At 40.2% G+C, this 21,247-nt stretch overlaps 1 protein-coding gene across 1 annotated transcript in view; it reads left to right on the top strand.

Moving 5' to 3' along the window:
• LOC122556638 (uncharacterized) overlaps positions 1-21,247 on the top strand; it is a 126,370-nt gene that overhangs the window by 10,073 nt on the left and 95,050 nt on the right. The window contains exons 2-4 of the mRNA XM_087995047.1: positions 4,701-4,727; positions 7,750-7,776; positions 20,001-20,108. The gene's annotated coding sequence lies outside the window, so the exon portion shown is untranslated. The remainder of the gene's footprint in view (positions 1-4,700; positions 4,728-7,749; positions 7,777-20,000; positions 20,109-21,247) is intronic.

The raw sequence follows: 21,247 nt of genomic DNA, 5'->3' as shown, positions 1-21,247 counted from the left end.
TGCTCTTCGGAGGGTTGGTGTGGACTTGTTGGGCCAAAGGCCTGTTTCCACACTAAGGAATCTAATCTAATTTATGCAGTGCAAATCACCTTTTTTTTTGAAAGAAGATTTTACTAACATCTGATTATCTGACATCCAGAAAATCCATCGTGATTTTCAAAAAGGATAAGACCAGCTCCAGACACCAGAATTTATTTATAAATCATGATATAGATGTGAAGTTACATCTTGCTGTCAATAGAAGTGTAATTTTTAAGGATTAGTTCCAGATTACCTGCTGTGATATTGGTTAACATTGATTCATTAATTCATAAATGAACACATTTTAATGGATTTTAAGGAATTATCAATGTTTATACTTGGAGTTACAATGCTTAACCATAGCAAAATTGAAATTTAATACTAATCAATAATCTCCTTGGTTGGGTAGGCATCATTTAGAATCATAGAGATGTACAGCATGGAAACAGACCCTTCGGTCCAACTCATCCATGCCGACCAGATATCCTAACCTAATCTAGTCCCCTTTGCCAGCACTTGGCCCTTATCCCACCAAATCCTCCCTAATCATATATCCATCCAGTTGCCTTTTAAATGTTGTAATTGTACCAGCCTCCACCACTTTCTCTAGCAGCTCATTCCGTACACGTATCACCCTCTGTGTGAAAAAGTTGCCCCTTAGTTCCCTTTTATATCCTTCCCCTCTCACACTAAACCTATGCCCTCTAATTCTGGACTCCCCCACCCCAGGGAAAATATCTTGTCTATTTATGATTTGGAGATGCTGGTGTTGGACTGGGGTGTACAATGTTAAAAATCTCTCAACACCAGGTTATAGTCCAACAGGTTTAATTGGAAGCACTAGCTTTCAGAGCACTGCTCCTTCATCCAGTTAAACCTGTTGGACTATAACCTGGTGTTGTGTGACTTTTAACTTTGTCTATTTATCCTATCCATGCCCCTCATGATTTTATACATTGTGAAACTTGAAAGGGTTCAGAAAAGATTTACAAGGATGTTGTCAAGGTTGGAGGATTTGTGCTCGAGAGAGAGACTGAATAGACTGGGGCTGTTTAATTGTGTTTAAAGTGAGACTTTAAAATGCTGCTGGGAATTCCATTGGATACATTTGATAGATGTTAAAATATAGCAAATAATTTCACAATACACTGGCTGAATATCTATATTTCTATAGAACCATTTGCTAAAATCATACCAAAAACTTATGGTTTAAAACCTACATTTTTGCCTTCAAAATATGACAAAGTATGGTATTTTGTCCGCCAAGGAAGCTGAACTGAACCACAAACTATGTATGTCATGGTGGATAACAAATATTACATCTCAAATTTCTCAAAGAAAGTAGGTAATCCACATCAAATATAGTAGGTCCGATTTGTTTCACATGCTTTTAGTTCATTTTCAAAGTAAACTACGATGTTATCTAACAAATGCTCCTTGATCCCTCCAATTCCCTCTCAGTTCTGAGACTAACAGCAATGTGGATTTGATTCCCAAGGGACAATTTCCCCACTTCTGTGACAGAGCACACAATCCTAGAATATGATGGCATTTGAATGTGTTCTAAAAAAATGAAAACAAAGCTTTCCATGTGCCTTTCTTTGATCCCTCAGACATGGTTAGCCAGTAGAACCCATTTTGATTTTAATATCCAAGTCTCTTTGTGACTGTTAAACTTATAGATTCACTTGGCCTAGCAATTGTTGTTCCCGTTGTCTGATACTGTTGTTGAAAGAGGAACCAGGAAATGGTCCACTTGAAATTGGCTAATGCCACCTGGAAGAGAAACTAAATAGCCATCCAAAATGGCCCCTTCCTCTGAGGTAGGTGACGTTCCTTTTTCTCGCTGTTGTGCAATTAAAGCTGGGATGAGTAATGTGGTACAAAATTATCCCCCCTACCAACTTAACATCCTATCCACCCACAACTCACCCCAGATTATGAGGGTTCATATTTGCAATAGCTGTTTCGTTGCATTTGCTTGGTATGATTGAGAGTGTTGGCTATTCCTTAAATGATGCCTATGTTATTTTAATTATCTGCACCATGACTATGGATTTTGTAAAACGCAAGATCTTTGTATTAAATTAGTTACATTTACTGAAAATATACCTTCAGGGTGGAACATTCATATCCTAATTACTTACTATTAGGATACATATTTCAGTCATAAGCCAGTTTAATGTTTATTACTTATTATTTGTATTCATCTTCTCATTCAATAATGCACAATTTACAAAATTAACACCTAAGCATTGAAAGTCAGATGCATCTTCCCCAGCTAAAAGATTTTTACTGATTCTCATAGCTCACACATGTGTATATCCAATGTGAAGCTCAGCAGTACAGACCAGGAAGGTCCCAGGTTCAATTTCTGACTTGTGCTGAGTTAGACATTTTCATATAATTGCTGCAGGGACCTGCATTACAAAGAAACTGCCCATGTTTCCTGAAACCTGATTGTTATTCAATTATTCCTGCGGCAAGTGCAATTGTGGAAATCATATGGGAAGGCATTGTATTCAGCTGTAAGGCACCAAGGTCAAATACCATGCCACCACTCAGATCAAGAATAATAGCCACTTGAATGGGCTACCAGAGTACAGTCAGCAAATAGTTTTCCAAGTGTTGTTGCTCAAAAAAAATAAACAACTGCACATTAGTCACATGTGAAGAAATGTTTATTTGTGCAAATTTACAATTCTCAGTACCACAGAATCACAATCCATGTAGGGGTTAACAGGCTTTAGTGTTTATGTTCCAATGTCTAACAAGTATTGCAATTATTTTCGTATTTATTTGTCACACAAGCGATGGGTATTGTCATCTATACAAAGTATTCGTAAAGCAATTTTTCAGTCATATCGTCACTAGAGCAAGAATATGTCTTGTTGTTGGATGTCCAAAGGAAACTATCTATTTGATATGGAGAAATGAATGAAAGATAATTCAAGTTATATAGTTTTCAGAAAATTTAGCTAATGCAGGAATCCCAGAACATTCATACTCTACTGCACACCAGGCCAGCTAAAGGTCTGCTGTAGTGGGGGATGGTAAAAGCTAATTTGTCTCTTTTATTGTGTTTATGCTATATATTTTCAGTTATGTTTATGGATTTCCATATAGGTGCACTCAAAGAACACTTGAACAGACTATTCTGATTTTTGCCCTTTATCTCTTTGTATCGATCTCTGAATATTTGCAATTTAGTGTTTACTTGACAACCTCTGTGATTCTTGTGAGAATGGAAAGCTGAATATTTACAATTATTTCCTGGAAATGGGAAGGCCAGTTCTCCGCTGGCAAGGAAGGGTGAATCTGTTCTCCTCTTGTCGACCTTCTCCATTGACTCCAACAAAGGTTTTGTGATGATTAGAGTGGGAAGCTGATTCAACCAATTGATGTAATTAGCTAGTTCACCAGAACCAATGCAGAGCCAATTACAAGGTTTTCCTGAATAAAAGAAATAGCAATTTTATTATCTACTAATCTTGAGGAAAAATAACACATACATGTAACAAACATGGGCACAAAGTTGAAAAGGTAAAGCATCCTCAAAAGGAGGATGAAAGGAACATACAATTTTAAAGTACTTGCAGTATCATTGTGGTGTAAAGGTTTTAACTTGGTTATTTAATTGATGTCTTGTGTCCTTAGTAACATTCAAGTTAATTGTCCTTTTGAGTTCTTAGTGTTCTAATGTTATATTTTAATCAGCTCTGCCATTGAGAAGGTGAGGGAATATTGTTTCTAACTGCTTTTAGTCACACTGCTTTAGCTTTTCTGTTCTGCCAAAAGCAATACCGTGAAATGTAGGTCCTTGTTTCCAAGCTTGATAAATACAGGTGGTGTCTTTCATTTTCAACATGTGAAACTTATCATACAGGTATAAACTAAAATAGGGGCATGAGTTTTTTTTTTAAAGACTGACTAGTTTCACTGTCTTTTGGCAATTTCAATACAGATGATTCTGATTATTTCACACTTAGTTCCACAAAGCATGGTTGACATAGTCAGCAGATTGCTGTGGCCATTTTTGAGTGCATTTTCCTTTTTGAAAAACCATTTTAGTTCGTAAAGGTCACCGGTATTAAAATCAGATCGGTCACCAGATTTTATGACACCCTAAGTTGCTTTCTTCCTTGATTTGTTTTTTTTGTTTGCATTTGCTCATTCTAAAATTCTAAAGTTAATACTTTTAAAGGAAAATATAGTTAATGCCAGAAATAATGCTATTGCATTTTTTTCTCACAAATGCAGTAGTAACCTTCCATGCTGGTGTTGCTTTATACATAACATTGCTGTTAAATGCGTGTATAACCATTTTTTTTTTCTGGCTGCAAAACTGTGCATGAAGGTATTTTAAGTCTTTGTTGTACATAATTTTGCTATAATACATATCAAATTACACCATTGAAAGAATGCATTCATCATTCACAAATCTGTAACATGCATCAGATTCCCGGGGATAGGAATTTGTCTGAACTAGCATCATGGACTGAGTGTTATCAAATCCCATGTTCGTATATAGAGCACCTTTTATTCCACTCTGATGACACTGCCTGTACATGAAATGCATTTCCAAACCCTATTACTTTGGGTATGTAGCCATGTTTATATGTTCCTGCCAATTTAATAATTCTGCAATTCTAAAACCTTGTTTTGGATTTGGATTCTAGGGCCCACTTGGATTGGATGGAAAGCCAGTAAGTTTTTTTTCTGGGCATGTGCATATTCCAAAAAAGCCTGTATTACTTTCTTGTTATCTCTGTGTGAAAAATGGATTTTAATAGATAAACATAACTGTTTGAGAGGCTAAAGAATAATGTGAAAATTGAACATCTTGTTATTGAGCTTGTAAAGCAGCCACTTGATCAGAAATGTAATTGAGGTTAATATTAAGCTGTTTTTGTGATATGTTTCACTAATTTCCAGAGAATCTTGCTTTATGTAAAATTTAAAAAGTGCTTTTAAATCTACAACTTCCCAACTAAACTGTGAACATTTGATTATTTTTTTTTTGTTGTTGCTAAAACCTCTCCACAAATGATATTGTTACCATGGTGTTCATTGGCTCTGTACACCATGTATATTTGGTGATTGGGCATGGAGAGAATGAGGGGCCATGGTAGGGTGAATGGAGTGGCATTTGTGGCAATAGGGTTGGAATGTGGATGGTGTGAAGCATGAAGGCCTGAGAGTTGTTGTCAGTTTTATTGCTTTTATTAAACAGAGATGAGCTCCCAAGTAATGAGTCAAGTTCTTTCGACATTCTGCTGTATCCCCAGTAGGCGGGGGAGGGGGAGGTGTAAGCATTCACTACTAGTGAACAACAAAGTTTCTTCATTAATGTTTTCATTAAGGAGATGTGGGCATCATTGGCTGGGCCAGGATTCATTACCCATTAATGATTGCACTTGAAAAGGTAATGGTGAGGGTGCTTGCTCGAACCATTGCAGTCCGTCTGGTGTAGGGATACCCACAATACTGCTAGGGCGGGAGCTCCAGGACTTTGACCCAGCAATGGTGAAGGAACGGAGATATATTTCCAAATAATCAAGTTGCCAATATCATTAAGGTCAATGTCAAATTTATATAATTGTTCTGATTAACTTGTTCACTGTCAAGGGAGCCAACACAAGTTAGTATTGGATGGCCAGTCTTTTGAACAGATTAGAGTCAGTGTCCAGAACTTGTCTTGTGCTTAAATGAAACAGGCATGCATTGAAGAAATTCAGAAGGTCTGACAGCTTCTGTGAGGAGAGAAACAATATTAGCATTTCAGGTCCAATGACTCATCTTCAGACCTGATCCAAAAAAAGTCGTTGGATTCAAAATGTTAACTGTTCCTCTCTCCACAGATCCTTCTGGATCTGAGTTTCTCCAGGGCTTCTGGTTTTTAAATTCAGATTTCCAGCATTCTGCAGCATTTTACTTTTATTTGTCTTTTAGTGGTTGAGTTCATTGCTTGGCTTCCTTTGAATGATTGTGTTAACTTCCAACTAGTTTCAGAAGAAAACCTATCTTTCTATGTGCTTTCAAATGATCAAAGATGGTTCTAAATAAGGAATAATGCAACAAAAAGAAAATTTGTGGAACTCCCTGAACATGCCCAGCCCCACCTTCAGATCTTTCATGGTGAAGGTGGGTCAATAGCATTGCACCCTGTATTTTCTAAGCCACTCTCACGGGAAACAGAGCCTTGAAAAATTATTCAAAGTTACATGGCATTAGATGAGGTTCACAGCCCAGCTTCTTTGCAAATATTTTGCAGAACATTCCTGTGGTTTCCTAATAATTATTATAGGTAATAAGGAAAGTATCAAAAAAAACTAAACTGAAAATGCTGACAAATATAGTAAGCAAAATGGAATCTGAAAATCAGGAAGCAGAATTAAAATTTCAGTAATGATTTCATCAAAATGATGTGTAAATGAAAGTAATTAATTGCAGATACACCAGTGTTAACTGTGAAAACAACGATTCAGTTCTGTCCCCACTCACCAAACTATAAAACTGCCATGAATAGAAAATATTAACCTCTTATCTCCAGTTAAATCAGATTCATCATATTGACTTAAATAACCAAGAAGAAAAGAGGGGTAAGTAAAGTGAATAATTCAATCAAAAAATGGTTTCCATTATGAATGGTAATTTGAAGCATCCCACACCCCAATATATTTCCTGCCAAACTCTAAAGGAAATAACGTTGTGAGAGCCAATAGGAAAACTCCAGTGGTGAAATTATGTCACCAACCCAAGGAAACCTAAACATATCAATAAAAAGTGGGTCACTAACGCCAGTGCTTCACCAGAGGCTCACTGATGATGTTACCTAGTGTGGTGACAAAGTATCTGAAAATGAACCTTTCAGCTCAGCAAGCAAACTTTTATCCAGCATGTAAGGGTGTGGGTAATGAGTCTGAGCAAGGCACTTCCAACCTTACTCACTATGTTGCGCAGGGGTTGTTTCAGGTCTCCTCAATTTTGATGAAGCTGACTGACTTCTGCGGAGGACAGAGTCAACAGCTCCTCATGGAGTTGTGCATCAAAGGGAGTTCTACTCTGCAGTTGTGAACCAATCAATCAGGCATTTAATGTTACCGCTGGGGAAGGGGAGGGGTAGAAAAAGTTACTTTCTTCTAGAACAGACATTCAACCAAAGCCATTGCATTTTCCATTGGCCAAATCAACACTCATTTTAAAAGAAACACTTAAAAATAAAGATCAAGTTAAGGTTGTCAATCAAACAAAGCTAGTGATTATCTGTGTAACTGAGTAAGGGAACCTCTGCTGGGCTGAATCCATTAGTCAGTCTTGGAACTTGGCCATGCATTTCCAGCACTTTCTATTTTTATGCAATAAACTCTCCAGGACTGTGACAACAGTTTATTCATAATCCTTAAGGGCAAAGATAGAAAAGATTGGCAAGAATAAAGTTAGGACTACTCTAAGCTTAAGGTTCTGACAAAAGCTATTTGGGCGCAAAATAACAGAAACATTTGTTCTTTACCCAATAACAGTTTACCAGATGACACTTGATGTTGACATTGCGTGGCAAAAGTAGAAAGTACACTTTGTTTTCAGTATCGTTATGCATCATCTTGCTGAACACAAGTAATCACTATAAATTGTTCAAAAAGGAAAGTTAGAAAACAGTAAGTCAATGAAGAATTTCATAAGATCTGCTTCAGTTATAAAGCAATCTTTCATTGTTTTATTTTCTAGGGCCAACCTGGACCAAAAGGAGAAAAGGTAGATAACTGCTGCTGTTATTAGTGAAGTTGTAATTGTTCTAACCATCTTTATAGGACAATTTCTATTTGCTGTTTGTTCTTCTTTCTTTGTGTCTTTACTCAATTACCACCGCCTATCACCCTCCCCAAAGAAAACCCTAGAATATAGTATAGCCAGAATATAGGAGAAGGCTGCAGAACAAATTTTATTGCATGATGCTACAAAATGTGAAGAAGTGTTCTTTATTTAAATAAACTGCTGTTTGTCTTGAATACTCTAATCCTATGATTTGAAATGAAGATCCTCACTGAAATCCTTGTTTTTGTTTCATTACTGTCGTCTTCAATTTGCTTTTTAATCAATATATGTTTTGTATTAAAAATGCTTAATGATACAATGGGTGACCCTCAAGTTTGGACAGAGAATAATTTCTCCTTAGTTTGAAAGCACTTTAAGTCAAAAATTATTTCTCTTCCATATTTTAAAGATAACTGTCATCACATGTGACTTAAGCATTTTGAAAAAAATGAAAGTAGCCTTGTCCCAAAGATTTTCACCAATTTAAACATAAATGATTAGATTAGATTCCTGACAGTGTGGAAACAGGCTCTTCTACCCAACAAGTCCATACCAACCCTCCGAAGAGTAACCCATTTCCCTCTGGCTAATGCATCTAACGCTATGGGCAATTTAGCATGGCCAATTCACCTGACCTTGAAACTTTATTGCTGGAACAGCACAGCAGGTCAGGCAGCATCCAGGGAACAGGAGATTCGACGTTTCGGGCACAGGCCCTTCTTCATCCTGAAGAAGGGCCTGTGCCCGAAACGTCGAATCTCCTGTTCCCTGGATGCTGCCTGACCTGCTGTGCTGTTCCAGCAATAAAGTTTCAACTTTGATCTCCAGCATCTGCAGACCTCACTTTCTCCTCAATTCACCTGACCTGCACACCTTTAGACTATAAGCACCCGGAGAAAGCCCATGCAGACACAGCCCAAAGATGGAATCGAACCTGGCTCCCTGGCGCTGTGAGGCAGCAGTACTAACCACTGAGCCACTGTGCTGCCCCAATAAATAATAAACCAAACAACATAACGTCATTGGATGTAGTATTTATCTAACAATTGAAGAATTAATAGGAACACGGGAATAGCCATTCAGCTCTTTGAACTTGTTCCACCATTCAATAAGGTCACAGCTGATCTGTGGCCTAATTCCATATATTTGCCTTTTGGCCTATATCCCTTAATACCTTAGCTTAACAAAAAATTACCTATCTTTGATTTGAAATTAACAACTGACCCCGCATCTACTGCTGTTGATGGAAGCGAATTCCAAATATCGACCACCCTTTGTGTGTAGAGGTGCTTTCTAACATCTTTCCTGAATGGTCTGGCCCTAATTTTCAGACTATGGCCCCTAGTCTAGAATCTCCAACAAGAGGAAAGAATTTATTGTTATTACTTGGAAAAGGCTGGAGAAATACCTTGAAGACTTCGATCAGAAAACCGCTTCAGCTTCTAAGTTTAAGAAAGAAACCGGCTTAATTTGAATAACCTTTCCTCATAACCCCAGAATTTTAAATATAATTTTTATAAGCCTACATTGTGTGGTCAATATATCCTTCCTAAGGTGTGGTGCCCATATCTGTTCGCAAACCTCAAGTGGGGTCTATCCAGAGTTTGGTGTAACCGCAGCATAACATCTACATCCTTGTGGTCCAGTCCTCTAGATTTAAGGCCAGAATTCCATTAACTTCCTTGATTATTTTCTGCATCTGTTTGTGATGTTTTAAAGATTGATGCATCTGAAGCCCCAAGTCTCTTTGGACATTTACTGTATTTAACTTAATACTATCTAGAAAGTACCTTGATCTACCATTTTCAGTCCAAAATACATACCTTCTCATCTGCCACAGTTATTGCCCAATCATCGAGTCTATCAATATCCCTTTGTAATTTTATGCTTTCATTTATATGTCTACAGTGCCACTTAACACATTGTCATCAGCAGATTTGGGGCATGGGACTTTCTATGCCACTATCCAAGTGGGGTGAAATAATTTGTGTATGTAATGTAATAAATGAGGTCCTAACACAGATCCTTGCAGGACACCACTGGTCAACATCCTACCAATTTAAGTACCCACCCATTATCCTTACTTCTTGTAGCCTGCCACTCAACCAATTATGGAAGTCCACATAAACAACATCCCTAGACTTCCTGTGTTCACTACGTTAGTCACTGCTCCAAACGTTCAGTGAGGTTTGTAAGGCATGACCTATCTACCATGAATCCACGCTGGCTCTCCCTGATAAACTGAAAATTTTTGAGATGTTCAGTGGCCCTAATCGTGAAAGAGACTCCAACAATTTTCCCCACCGGAGATGTGAAGCCAACTGGGCTGTAATTCATTGGTTTTCCTTTTTCATTCTTCTTAAACTTGTAAAAGGAAAAATGGCAAGTGAGTTATCTCTTGTACAAGATACTATGCAACCTGCTACTAATTCTCATTTTAAGCAGTTCCCTGTTTCAGCTCCCTGTCAAGTAGCGATGAGTAACAGGAGTGAATAACTTCCTTGAGGCAATACCATTGCATGTCATTTCAGGACACATTAGCAGAGGTATAGAGATATGACATACCTGTGTGGATCTTGAAGCACTAAGCCTGGGAGAACCAATATATAAAGACATTTATTTATTAGGAGTAGGAAACCTTAGAAAAGTTATCGCTGAACAGACTAGCCACCCATTTTAATCCCACTTCCTAGCGCCCAGGCTGAAAGCTTGGAGCCTACAGTACTTCAGATGCAGATCCAGATTCCTTTTGAATGAGCTGAACGTTTCAACTTCAATCACCAAACTGGGTGGAAAATTCCAGACACCCGCCACCCTCTGGGAGAAAATGTTTTCCACACCTTCTGTAATCTTTCTACAATCACCATAAATGTGTGCCCTCTTTCACCTTTCCATCAGGAGAAACAGTTGTTCCCTGTCCACCCTATCCAAACCCCTCGTTGTTTAGTCACCTCAGTTCTATCAGCCCTCATTCTCCTTTGTTCCAAGGAAAGAGTCCTCAGCTTATCGAAACTTTCCTCTTATTTGCAGTTTTTGAGTCTTGGCAACATTCTTGTAAATATTCTAGCAAATCTGTAAATAATTAAGCAAGGCACTAACAAAGAGATTGTTTATTGTTGGTACTACTGTGAATTTTCCACTGATTTTCACATTGTTCTGGAAGTTTAAGAAAATTGCAAATAGCAACATTTAACAACAAATTCCATTTGTGTTAGCATGTTAAATGTAGTAAAATATCCCAAGGTCCTTAAAACCACATCAGCATTCCTGGTGTGAGTTAATACAGAACATACTCATTTCCTTTCATTTAAGAGTCATAGAGTCAGAGAGATGTACAGCAAGGAAATAGACACTTCGGTCCAACTTATCCATGCCGACCAGATATCCCAACCCAATCTAGTCCCACCTGCCAGCACCCGGCCCATATCCCTCCGAACCCTTCCTATTCATATATCCATCCAGATGCCTTTTAAATGTTGCAACCTCCACCACTTCCTTTGGCAACCCATTCCATACACGCACCACCCTCTGCATGAAAAATCTGCCCCTTAGGTCTCTTTTATATCTTTCTCCTCTCACCCTAAACCTACGCCCTCTAGTTCTGGACTCACCCACCCCAGGGAAAAGACTTTGTCTATTTACCCTATCCATGTCCCCCATGATTTTATAAACCTCTATAGGGTCACCCCTCAGCCTCTGGTGCTCCAGGGAAAACCGCCCCAGTCTATTCAACCTCCCACGATAGTTCAAATCCTTCAATGCTGGCAATCCTTGTAAATCTTTTCTGAACCCTTTCAAGTTTCACAACATCCTTCCAATAGGAAGGAGACCAGAGTTGCATGAAATATTCCAAAAGTGGCCTAACCAATGTCCTGTACAGCCGCAACATGACTTCACTCTGACCAATAAAGGAAAGCATACCATACACTGCCTTCACTATCCTATCGAACTGGGACTCTACTTTTAAGGAGCTATGAATCTGCACTCCAAGGCCTTTGTTCAGGAACACTCCCTCGAACATTACCATGAGGTGTATAAATCTTGCTAAGTTTTGCTTTCCCAAAATGCAGCACCTTGCGTTTATCTAAATTAAACTCCATGAGTTTCTGATCGCTTAGAATTGTCAAGTCATAGTCAAAAGCAGTTTATAAATGAATGATTTAGGAATATTTAATGAAGGGAGTCAGTTAGCTCAGTTGACTGGATGGCTGGTTTGTGATGCACAGTGATGCCAACAGCATGGATTCAATTCCTGCACTGGTTGAGGTTACTATGAAGGACTCTCCTTCTTAACATCTCATCTCGCGTGAGGCTTGGTGACCCTCAGGTTAAACCACCACCAGTCATCTCTCTCTACTGAGATAGCAGCCCTGCGGCATGGTAAGGCTGTAGCCACTTTATCTTTCTTTAGGGTAAATAAGTTAATGTGTGGGTGCACAGGCACAGGTATGGATTGATGCAAAGAAATACTATAAAACTGACAGCAAAGAATTGTAGGAATCTGAAGTTTAAAGGAGACAATCAGGAAGGGAATCCAAAAAGAGGACAGAACTCTGAATATTTGGAAAGATTCAGAACCTATCTGAAGCCATTCAACAACATTTATCAAGGCTGGAGGGAAGAAGGCTAGGACATGTTCTCAGCAAAAAAGGAAGAGAAAACAAGACATCTAGACAAATATCAGAATAACCTGGTGCCTTTATGATGGCATTTAATAGAGATAATGCTATATAATGTGCTTTATGCAATGTATGGTCCCTTTCATCACTTTACTATCCCCAAAATAAAATGAATTAATTTAAAGACCTAATCCAATTTCTGGATATTTATCTTCAGGATAATTGAAGTTTTTTAGACGAATGTGTAATGGCTGGTTTCAGACAGAGGAGTGCAACTTACTCAAATTTATCCCGTGTTGTTTAAGTGAAATTATTTGAGTAGAAGTTCATTTTATTTACACTAAATCATATCTATTAGAATATAAAGAAATTAATAATTATTACACTTAATACTTTAAGATGGGTCATACCAATTAATTTCTGAAATTACTCGGGGTAAAAATCAATTTTGGCAACTGTAAGGACTATTGGTGGCCAGTCCATTAGTTTGTACCTCAGTCAAAGCTGCATCCTATCTCTGCTAATAATGATACAGCACAGAAAGAAGTCTATCAATGTGCAGGCATTTTTAAAATTTATTTCTGAGTGTGGGAGACACTGGCTGGGCCAGGATTTATGTCCATTTCTAGTTGCCCTCTAAAGGCTGGTAGTGTGTTCTCCCACGTCCAAGCATTCAGGTCCTTGCAGTCTGGTGTTTGGGCTACAGTAGTGATTTATAATCTCAACCAGTTGAAATCCAAGAAGAAAGCATCAGTGACATTGCTTGTGCAAATTCAGTATACAGAAGGCAATGTAATCTCCACTCTCTCAGAAGAGAATTTTGAAGCCTTGTTTAACACCTTCGTAGAAACATATCATAGAATTGGTCTCCCCCTCAACCTCAAGAAGACTCAAGTCCTTTACGAACATGTCTCAGGGCAAGTTCTGATCTATCCCTCCATTAAGATCAATGGACAAATCCTCCCAAATGTGGGAGCTGGGGAGCTGCCTTTCATTTAAGGCTGATATTGATGTCGAGATTGACCATTGCTTTCAGATGCCTAAGAACGAGAATCTTTGACTGAAACATTTGTCCTGATACCAAGATCCTTGTGCATAAAGCAGCCATCCTTCTAGTTCTTCTACATAGCTCCAAAATCTGAGTTACGTAAGGACGCCAGCTCAAGGCCCTGGAGAAGTACCTGTACCAATACTGTTTGAAACAGATACCCTGCCTCAGCTGTGAGGACAGGTGTAGTAACATCAGTGACACTGAAGGACCAAATAGCACCAACATTGACACAACGGTCATCCAAAACTGACTCCACTGGGCTGGCCACATGCTTCAGTTGACAGAGTTCCAACTACCAAAGCAAATCGTCTTTGCCTCGATCAAGGAAAGTGCTCAAATGAGAGTAGGGCAAAGGAAGTATTTCAAAGTCTCCCTGCAGGCTTCCCTTGAGAATTGCAATGTAGGCCTTGATGCCTGGAATACCCTCACTCAGAAGAAACTGACTTGGAGGAAACTCTTGTGTGAAGGGACACAATTCTTTGAGAATACCCGTTAGTAAGAGGAAGTAGGGAAGAGGACCTGGAGAGAAGAATGCCAACGATCTCAAGGCCAATAACAAATCCCACCTCCCAAAAGCAAAGTGTGGTAGGAGTTGTAGCTGCAGATGCTGGCGATCTGCATCGAGAACAAAGTGCTGGAGAAACTTCATAGTCGGTCAGTATTTATGGAGAGAAAGCATAGTTAGTATTTTAAGTCTGGTTACACTTCTGCTTTCTCTCCACAGATGCTGTCAGTTCAGCTGAGTTTCTCAAGCAATTTCTGTTTTTATTTCAGATGTTCATTGACTCTCTTTCTGAGCTCCTCCCAGGACACAGCACTGACCCCAGACTGCTATTTGGGTCCATGTTAACTGTGTGTTTGCTGGTGTGGTGTGGCCTCTTGTGGCTGTAAGCAGGAAAGAGAGCGTTCCACCTCTTGTTCACTCCTTTGACCAGCACCTCTAGGACCCACTGTCAGTGAAGTGTGGGAAGAGGAAGTGAGCTTTCCATCTGGGCCATGTCCTCAGTGATGATGGGTACCATCATGTGAATGGTAGTCCCTGGCTTGCAGTATCTGAAGTGGTGGGCTTTAAAAGTGGTGGTACCAGTGATCTGAATGTGGAAGGTCTAGCAAATGGCCAGCATATTAGCCTCTCCTTCCATCTATTTCTAGAAGACCAGCGCCAAAGAGCCCACTTCCTTATTTGAAGAATCACAACCAGAGAGGTCTGCAGCACAGAAAAATGCCCTTTGACCCTGCACTGGTGAAAAGCAAGCACTTAACTGTCCTAACTGCATTGTCTAAACATTTGGCCCATAGTCCTATGTGCCTTGGCATTGCAAGTGATATATTTCCCAATCAGAATAGGGTTCAGCTTGAAAAGGAACTTGTAGATGGTGTTTTCATTCACCTGTTGTCCTTGTTCTTCCAAAATTGTAGAGGCTGTGGGTTTTGGGTGCTGTCAAACTACTGCAGTGCCTTTATTGAAATGTGTACAATGGAAGGAGTGAATGTTTATGGTGGTGGATCAATTGTGCTGCTTTGATAAGACCATAAGACCATAAGACATAGGAGTAGAAGTCAGGACATTCGGCCCATCATGTCCACTCCCCCATTTAATCATGGCTGATGGGCATTTCAACTCCACTTATTCGCACTCTCCCCTTGGCCCTTAATTCCTTGTGCAATCAAGAAGTTATCAATCTGTGCCTTGAAGACATTTAACATCCTGGCCTGCACTGGGCTCCATGGCAATAGATTCTACAGGGCCACCACTCTCTGGCTGAAGAAATGTTTCCTCATTTCCGTTCTAAATTGACCACCCTCTAATTATAAGGCTGTGCCCATGCGTCCTAGTTTCCCCACCCATCGGAAACAAGTGTCAACCCTTTCTAAGCCGTGCATTATCTTGTAAGTTTCTATTAGATCTCCCGGGAGAAAGTGAGGTCTGCAGATGCTGGAGATCAGAGCTGAAAATGTGTTGCTGGAAAAGCGCAGCAGGTCAGGCAGCATCCAGGGAACAGGAGAATCCACGTTTCGGGCATAAGCCCTTTTTCAGGAATGAGGAAAGTTTGTCCAGCAGGCTAAGGTAAAAGGTAGGGAGGAGGGACTTGGGGAAGGGGTGTCGGAAATGTGATAGGTGGAAAGAGGTCAAGGTGAGGGTGATAGGTCAGACTGGGTTGGGGGCGGAGAGGTCAGGAAGAAGATTGCAGGTGCTGGAGATCAGAGCTGAAAATGTGTTGCTGGAAAAGAGCAGCAGGTGAGGCAGCATCCAGGGAACAGGAGACACCTGCAATCTTCTTCCTGACCTCTCCGCCCCCACTCCAGTCTGACCTATCACTCTCATCTTGACCTCTTTCCACCTATCACATTTCCGACGCCCCTCCCCCAAGTCCCTCCTCCCTACCTTTTATCTTAGCCTGCTGGACAAACTTTCCTGAAGAAGGGCTTATGCCCGAAACGTCGATTCTCCTGTTCCCTGGATGCTGCCTGACCTGCTGCGCTTTTCCAGCAACACATTTTCAGCTCTATTAGATCTCCCCTCAATCTTCTCAACTCTAATGAATACAATCCCAGGATCCTCAGCTGTTCATATGTTAGGCCTCCCATTCCAATGATCATCCGTTTGAATCTCCACTGGACACACTCCAGTGCCAGTATGTCCTTCCTGAGGTGTGGGGCCCAAAATTAAATGCAGTATTCTAAATGGGGCCTAACTAGAGTTTTATAAAGTCTCAGAAGCACATCGCTGCTTTTATATTCCAACCCTCTTGAGATAAATGATAACATTACATTTGCTTTCTTAATCACTGACTCAACCTGCAAATTAACCTTTAGAGAATCCTGGACTTGCACTCCCAAATCCTTTTGTACTTTGGCTTTATGGATTTTCTCACCATTTAGAAAATAGTCCATGCCTGTATTCCTTTTTCCAAAGTCAAAGGCCTCACGTTTGCTCACGTTGAATTTCATAAGCCATTTCTTGGACCACTCTGTTAAACTGCCTAAATCTTTCTGCAGCCTCCCCACCCCTATTACCTGCCTGTCCACCTAACTTCGTATCATTGGCAAACTTCACCAGAATGCCCCCAATACCTTTGTCCAGATCGTTAATATAAAAAGTGAACAGCTGCAGCTAACACTGAACCCTCCGGGACACCACTTGTCACTAGATGCCATTTCTGAAAAAGAATCTATTATCCCAGCTCTCCATCTTCTGTCAATCATCAATCCATGCCAGTAGCTTTCCTCAAATACCATGGGCCCTCACCTTACTCAGCAACCTCCCATGAGGCACCTTATCCAAGGCTTTTGGAAGTCTAGATAGATAACATCTACTGGGTTTCCCTGGTCCAACCTATTTATTACTTCTTCAAAGAATTCCAACAGGTTTGTCAGGGACAAATTTCCCTTACTAAATCCTTGCTGACTTGTTCTAATCTGACCCTGCACTTCCAAGAATTTAGAAATCTCATCCTTAACGATGGATTCTAGAATTTTGCCAACAACGGAGGTTAGGCTAATTGGCATATAATTTTCCATTTTTTGTCTTGATCCTTTCTTGAACAAGGGGGTTACAACAGCGGTTTTCCAATCATCTGGAACTTTCCCTGACTCCAGTGATTTTTGAAAGATCACAACCAACACCTCCGCTATTTCCCCAGCCACCTCCCTCAGAACTCTAGGATGTAGTCCATCGGGGCCAGGAGATTGATCGATTTTTAGACCTTTTAGCTTTTCTAGCACTTCCTCTTTTGTATTGGCTACCATTCTCAACTCTGCCCTCTGACTCTCCTTAATTGTTGGGATATTACTCATGTGAAGACTGACACAAAGTACTTCAGCTATTTCCTTATCTCCCATCACTAGCCTTGCAGCATCAATTTGGAGTGGCCCAATGTCTACTTTTGCCCCCCGTTTCTTATGTGTTAAAAGAAAGTTTACTATCATTTCTAATATTACTGGCTAGCCGACCTTCATATTCGATCTTCTCCTTCCTTATTTCTCTCTTTGTTATCCTCTCTTTGTTATCCTCTCTTTGTTTTTGTAGCCTTCCCAATCTTCTGATTTCCCAGTGCTCTTGACCACTTTATAGGATCTCTTTTTTTTTTCCTTTGGTACATTTTCTGACTTTCTTTGTCAGCCATGGCTGTCTAATTTTCCCCCCCACTGGCAACATTACTCACCTGCATATAGAGGTCCTCCATGATCACAGTGACCTTGCCTTCCTGACATGCTCTATCTACTTCCTGGTACATCTTGCACCCTGGTCCTGACCACTATTAGGAGGTCTGTTCATAGCTCCCATTATGGTTTTTTTGCATTTGTGGTTCCTCAACTCCACCTGCGCAGACTCCACATTATCTGACCTGATGTCATTCATTGCCATAGATTTAATCTCATCCTTAAATAACGAGGCAACCCCGCCTCTGCCCACCTCTCTGTCTTTTTGATAAGCTATCAATCCTTGGATATTTAACTGCCAGTCCTGAACCCCCTGCAACCATGTCTCTGTGATGCCTACCACATCATAATCATTCATGATGATTTGTGCCGTTAATTCATCTACTTTGTTACGGATACTATGAGCATTCAGGTAAAGTGCCTTAGTGCTAGCTAACTTATCATTATTAGAGATATTGGAAATCATAAGACATCTTAAGTTATCCTTCCTTTTTGCTGCATTCCTAGTCTGACTTGACCGTAAACCCACCTGCACACATGCTATCCTGTTGGTCTTTCCATTTAACTCCATGCTCCCTGTCGCTTTCACTTTCCCTTCCCCACGACTCAGAAGTTTAAAGTCATACTGACCACTCTATTTATACTTTTTGGTAGAACACTGGCTCCATATCGATTCAGGTGGAGACAATCCCAACGGTACAGATTCCCTCCATCCACCGCTCACCATCACCACCACCCCCCCTTTCACCCGGTTCCAAAACTGATGTCAGTGCCCAATGAAATGGACTGCCTCTTTCCCACACCAATCCCTTAGCCATGTGTTTACTTCCCTAATTTTCTTATCCCTATGCCAGTTGGCATGTGGCTCAGGCAGTAATCCGGAGATTATGACCCTTGAGGACCAGTATTTCAATTTCCTTTCTAGTGCTTGATACTCCCCAAATATGTCCCCCACCCTAGCTTTGCCTATGTTGTTAATCCCAACATGGACCACAACTGGATCCTCTCCCTCCCACTCCAATATCGGTCAGAGGTGTCCTGCACTCTGGTACCGGGCAGGCAACACATCATGCGGGACTCCCAATCCGGCTTGCATAGGATACTATCTGTCTCCCTAATTATAGAATCCCCAATAACAACTACTTGTCTTTTTGCTCCCCCTCTTGAATAACCTTCTGCACCATGGTGCTGTGGTCAGCTGGCTCATCCTGTCCACAGCCCTTTCTCTCATCCGTACAGGGAGAAAGAATCTCATACCTTTTGGACAAGCTTAAGGGCTGAGGCTCCTGCACTCCGAATCCCCCTACCTGCCTCTGTTATAGTCACACTCTGTTCTCCCCGAACACTTACTGAATTTGAATTACTTAATCTACTGGGTGTGACTGCCGCCTGAAACAAAACGTCCAGGTAACTCTCCCCCTCCCGGATGTGCCGCAGAGTTTGAAGCTCAGATTCCAGATCATCAGCTCTGATCTGGAGTTCTTCCAGCAGCTAACACTTATTGCAGATGTGATCACTGCCGTTCACAATGGGATCAGCCAGCAACCACGTCAAGGGATATGGGCTAGGTGCAGGTGTGGACAAGTTGGACCGAAGGGTCTGTTTCCATGTTGTATATCTCTATGACTCTTTGATGAGCTTTTAGGAGTGTTGTTAGGACTGCACTGAAGAACTTACCTCACCTGTGCCTTATAGATAGAGATAGGGTTTGGGGAGTCAGGAGGTGAGTTACTTATTTTGTGTTGACAATATTTATATGGCTACAGGTTAAGCTTCTGATCAATGATGACTGCCAGGATGGTCAGGAGGAGGATTGCTCAGCCATAGTAATGCCATTGAATGTAAATCTTTCTATTACTCAAATCAGTTTCTGCTTATTGACTCTCTCAAAACCGTTCATGATTCTGAATGCATTTATCAGATATCATCTTGACCGTTGCTGCTTTAAAGTGAAGAACCCTAGTTTCTCTTCATGGTCCTCCTCCTCAATATCATTCTAGTAAGTCTCTCATGTATCTTCTCCAAGGCTTTAATGTTCTTCCTGACGTGTAATGTACGAAATTGAACACAACCTGAAACCTAACCATTGTTTTGTAATGGTCTAGTATAACTTCCTTGCTTTTGTATTTTATATCTGTCAATAAGTTAAGGATCCTAAAAGCATTTTTAAAACAGCCTTCTCATTTTATCCTGCTATGTTCAGAGATATGTGTATTTACTGGAACAGATACCTGGGAAAGTATCATGTAGTTTGTATTCCTTGATCTTATTCTCCTGCCAAAATGTATGACTTGTTCAACATTTACTCTGTTTTATGCTTCAATGCACAGGGTAGTCAAGGCAATCCTGGACCATTAGGTCTTGCTGGTCCTGTAGGTCCAATAGGATCCCGAGGAGACCCAGGAAAAGAAGGTGCCCAAGGACCTCCAGGTGCAACTGTAAGGAGACTTATTACCTGTTCAGTAACGTAGCATGTGTAAGCTATAAAATAAACTTTACGTAATTAATTTCCATACTCTCCAGTTTTTAATTCAGCTTACTTTGGCATAACTAAAGCAGGAATTAGCATTGACAGTAAAACAAAGCAGGTGATCAAACATTGGCAGACACTTTACACCCTCCCTAAAAAATACAACAAATTCACCCCCTTCTGAGAGAAGAAATTCACCATCTCCCTTTTAAAAGGGTGAAACTTTATTCTGAGATTATGCTCTCTAGTCCTGAACTCTCCCACAAGGAGAAATAATCTTTTTCTGATGTTGGCTAAGAATCTTCTATGCTTCAATAAGGTTGCCTATCATTTTTCTGAACTCCAATGACTACAGGTCCAACCTAACCAACCTCTTAATCTAAAACAGTACCTCCATCCCTGGGACAAGCCGAGCGAAACTCCCTTGGACTGCCTCCAGTGACAATATATCTTTGGTAAGAAAAGAGGACCAAGTCTCTTCACAGTATTCCAGTTGTGTTCTGACTATTGCCTTGTGTAATTTTAGCAAGACCTCCCTATTTTTATACTCCATTCTTTTTGAAATAAAGGCCAATGTTCTATTTACCTTCCTTATTACCTGAACTTCGATGCTAGCTTTCGGTGATATGTGCACACGGAGTTCCAAATCCCTCAGTACTATTGCTTTCTATGGTCTTTCCCCATTTAAATAACATTCAGCTTCTCCAAACTTGCTGCCAAAATTGCGTAACCTCACAATTTTCCACATTATATTTCCATCTGCCAAGTTTTTGCCCACTTGCCTAATCTGTTTATAACTCTCCGCAGACTTTTCATCCTGACTATCTGTCTTCCTATTTTTGTCATGTAAATTTGGCTTTTGTAATTTCACTTTCCTCATCCAAGTCATGGCCCCAGCATTGTTCTCTGTTCCATTAGTTACAGGTTGCCATCTTGAAAATGTCTCCTTTATCCTAACTCTCCTCCTATTAGTTAGCCAATTGTCTTTCCATACGAATATATTATCTTGTAACACCATGGGCTCTTACCTTATTAGCCTTCAGCAATTGAACTCCATCTCTTCCAAACTAGGTTTGTAAAGTAATTAAAATAAATCCAAATAAAATC

The sequence above is a fragment of the Chiloscyllium plagiosum genome, unplaced genomic scaffold, assembly GCF_037043375.1.
Source record: "Chiloscyllium plagiosum isolate Xiang-an unplaced genomic scaffold, Cpla_swu_hap1 HiC_scaffold_16, whole genome shotgun sequence".
Lineage (NCBI taxonomy): Eukaryota > Metazoa > Chordata > Chondrichthyes > Orectolobiformes > Hemiscylliidae > Chiloscyllium > Chiloscyllium plagiosum.
This window is presented reverse-complemented; position numbering and strand designations above follow the sequence as displayed.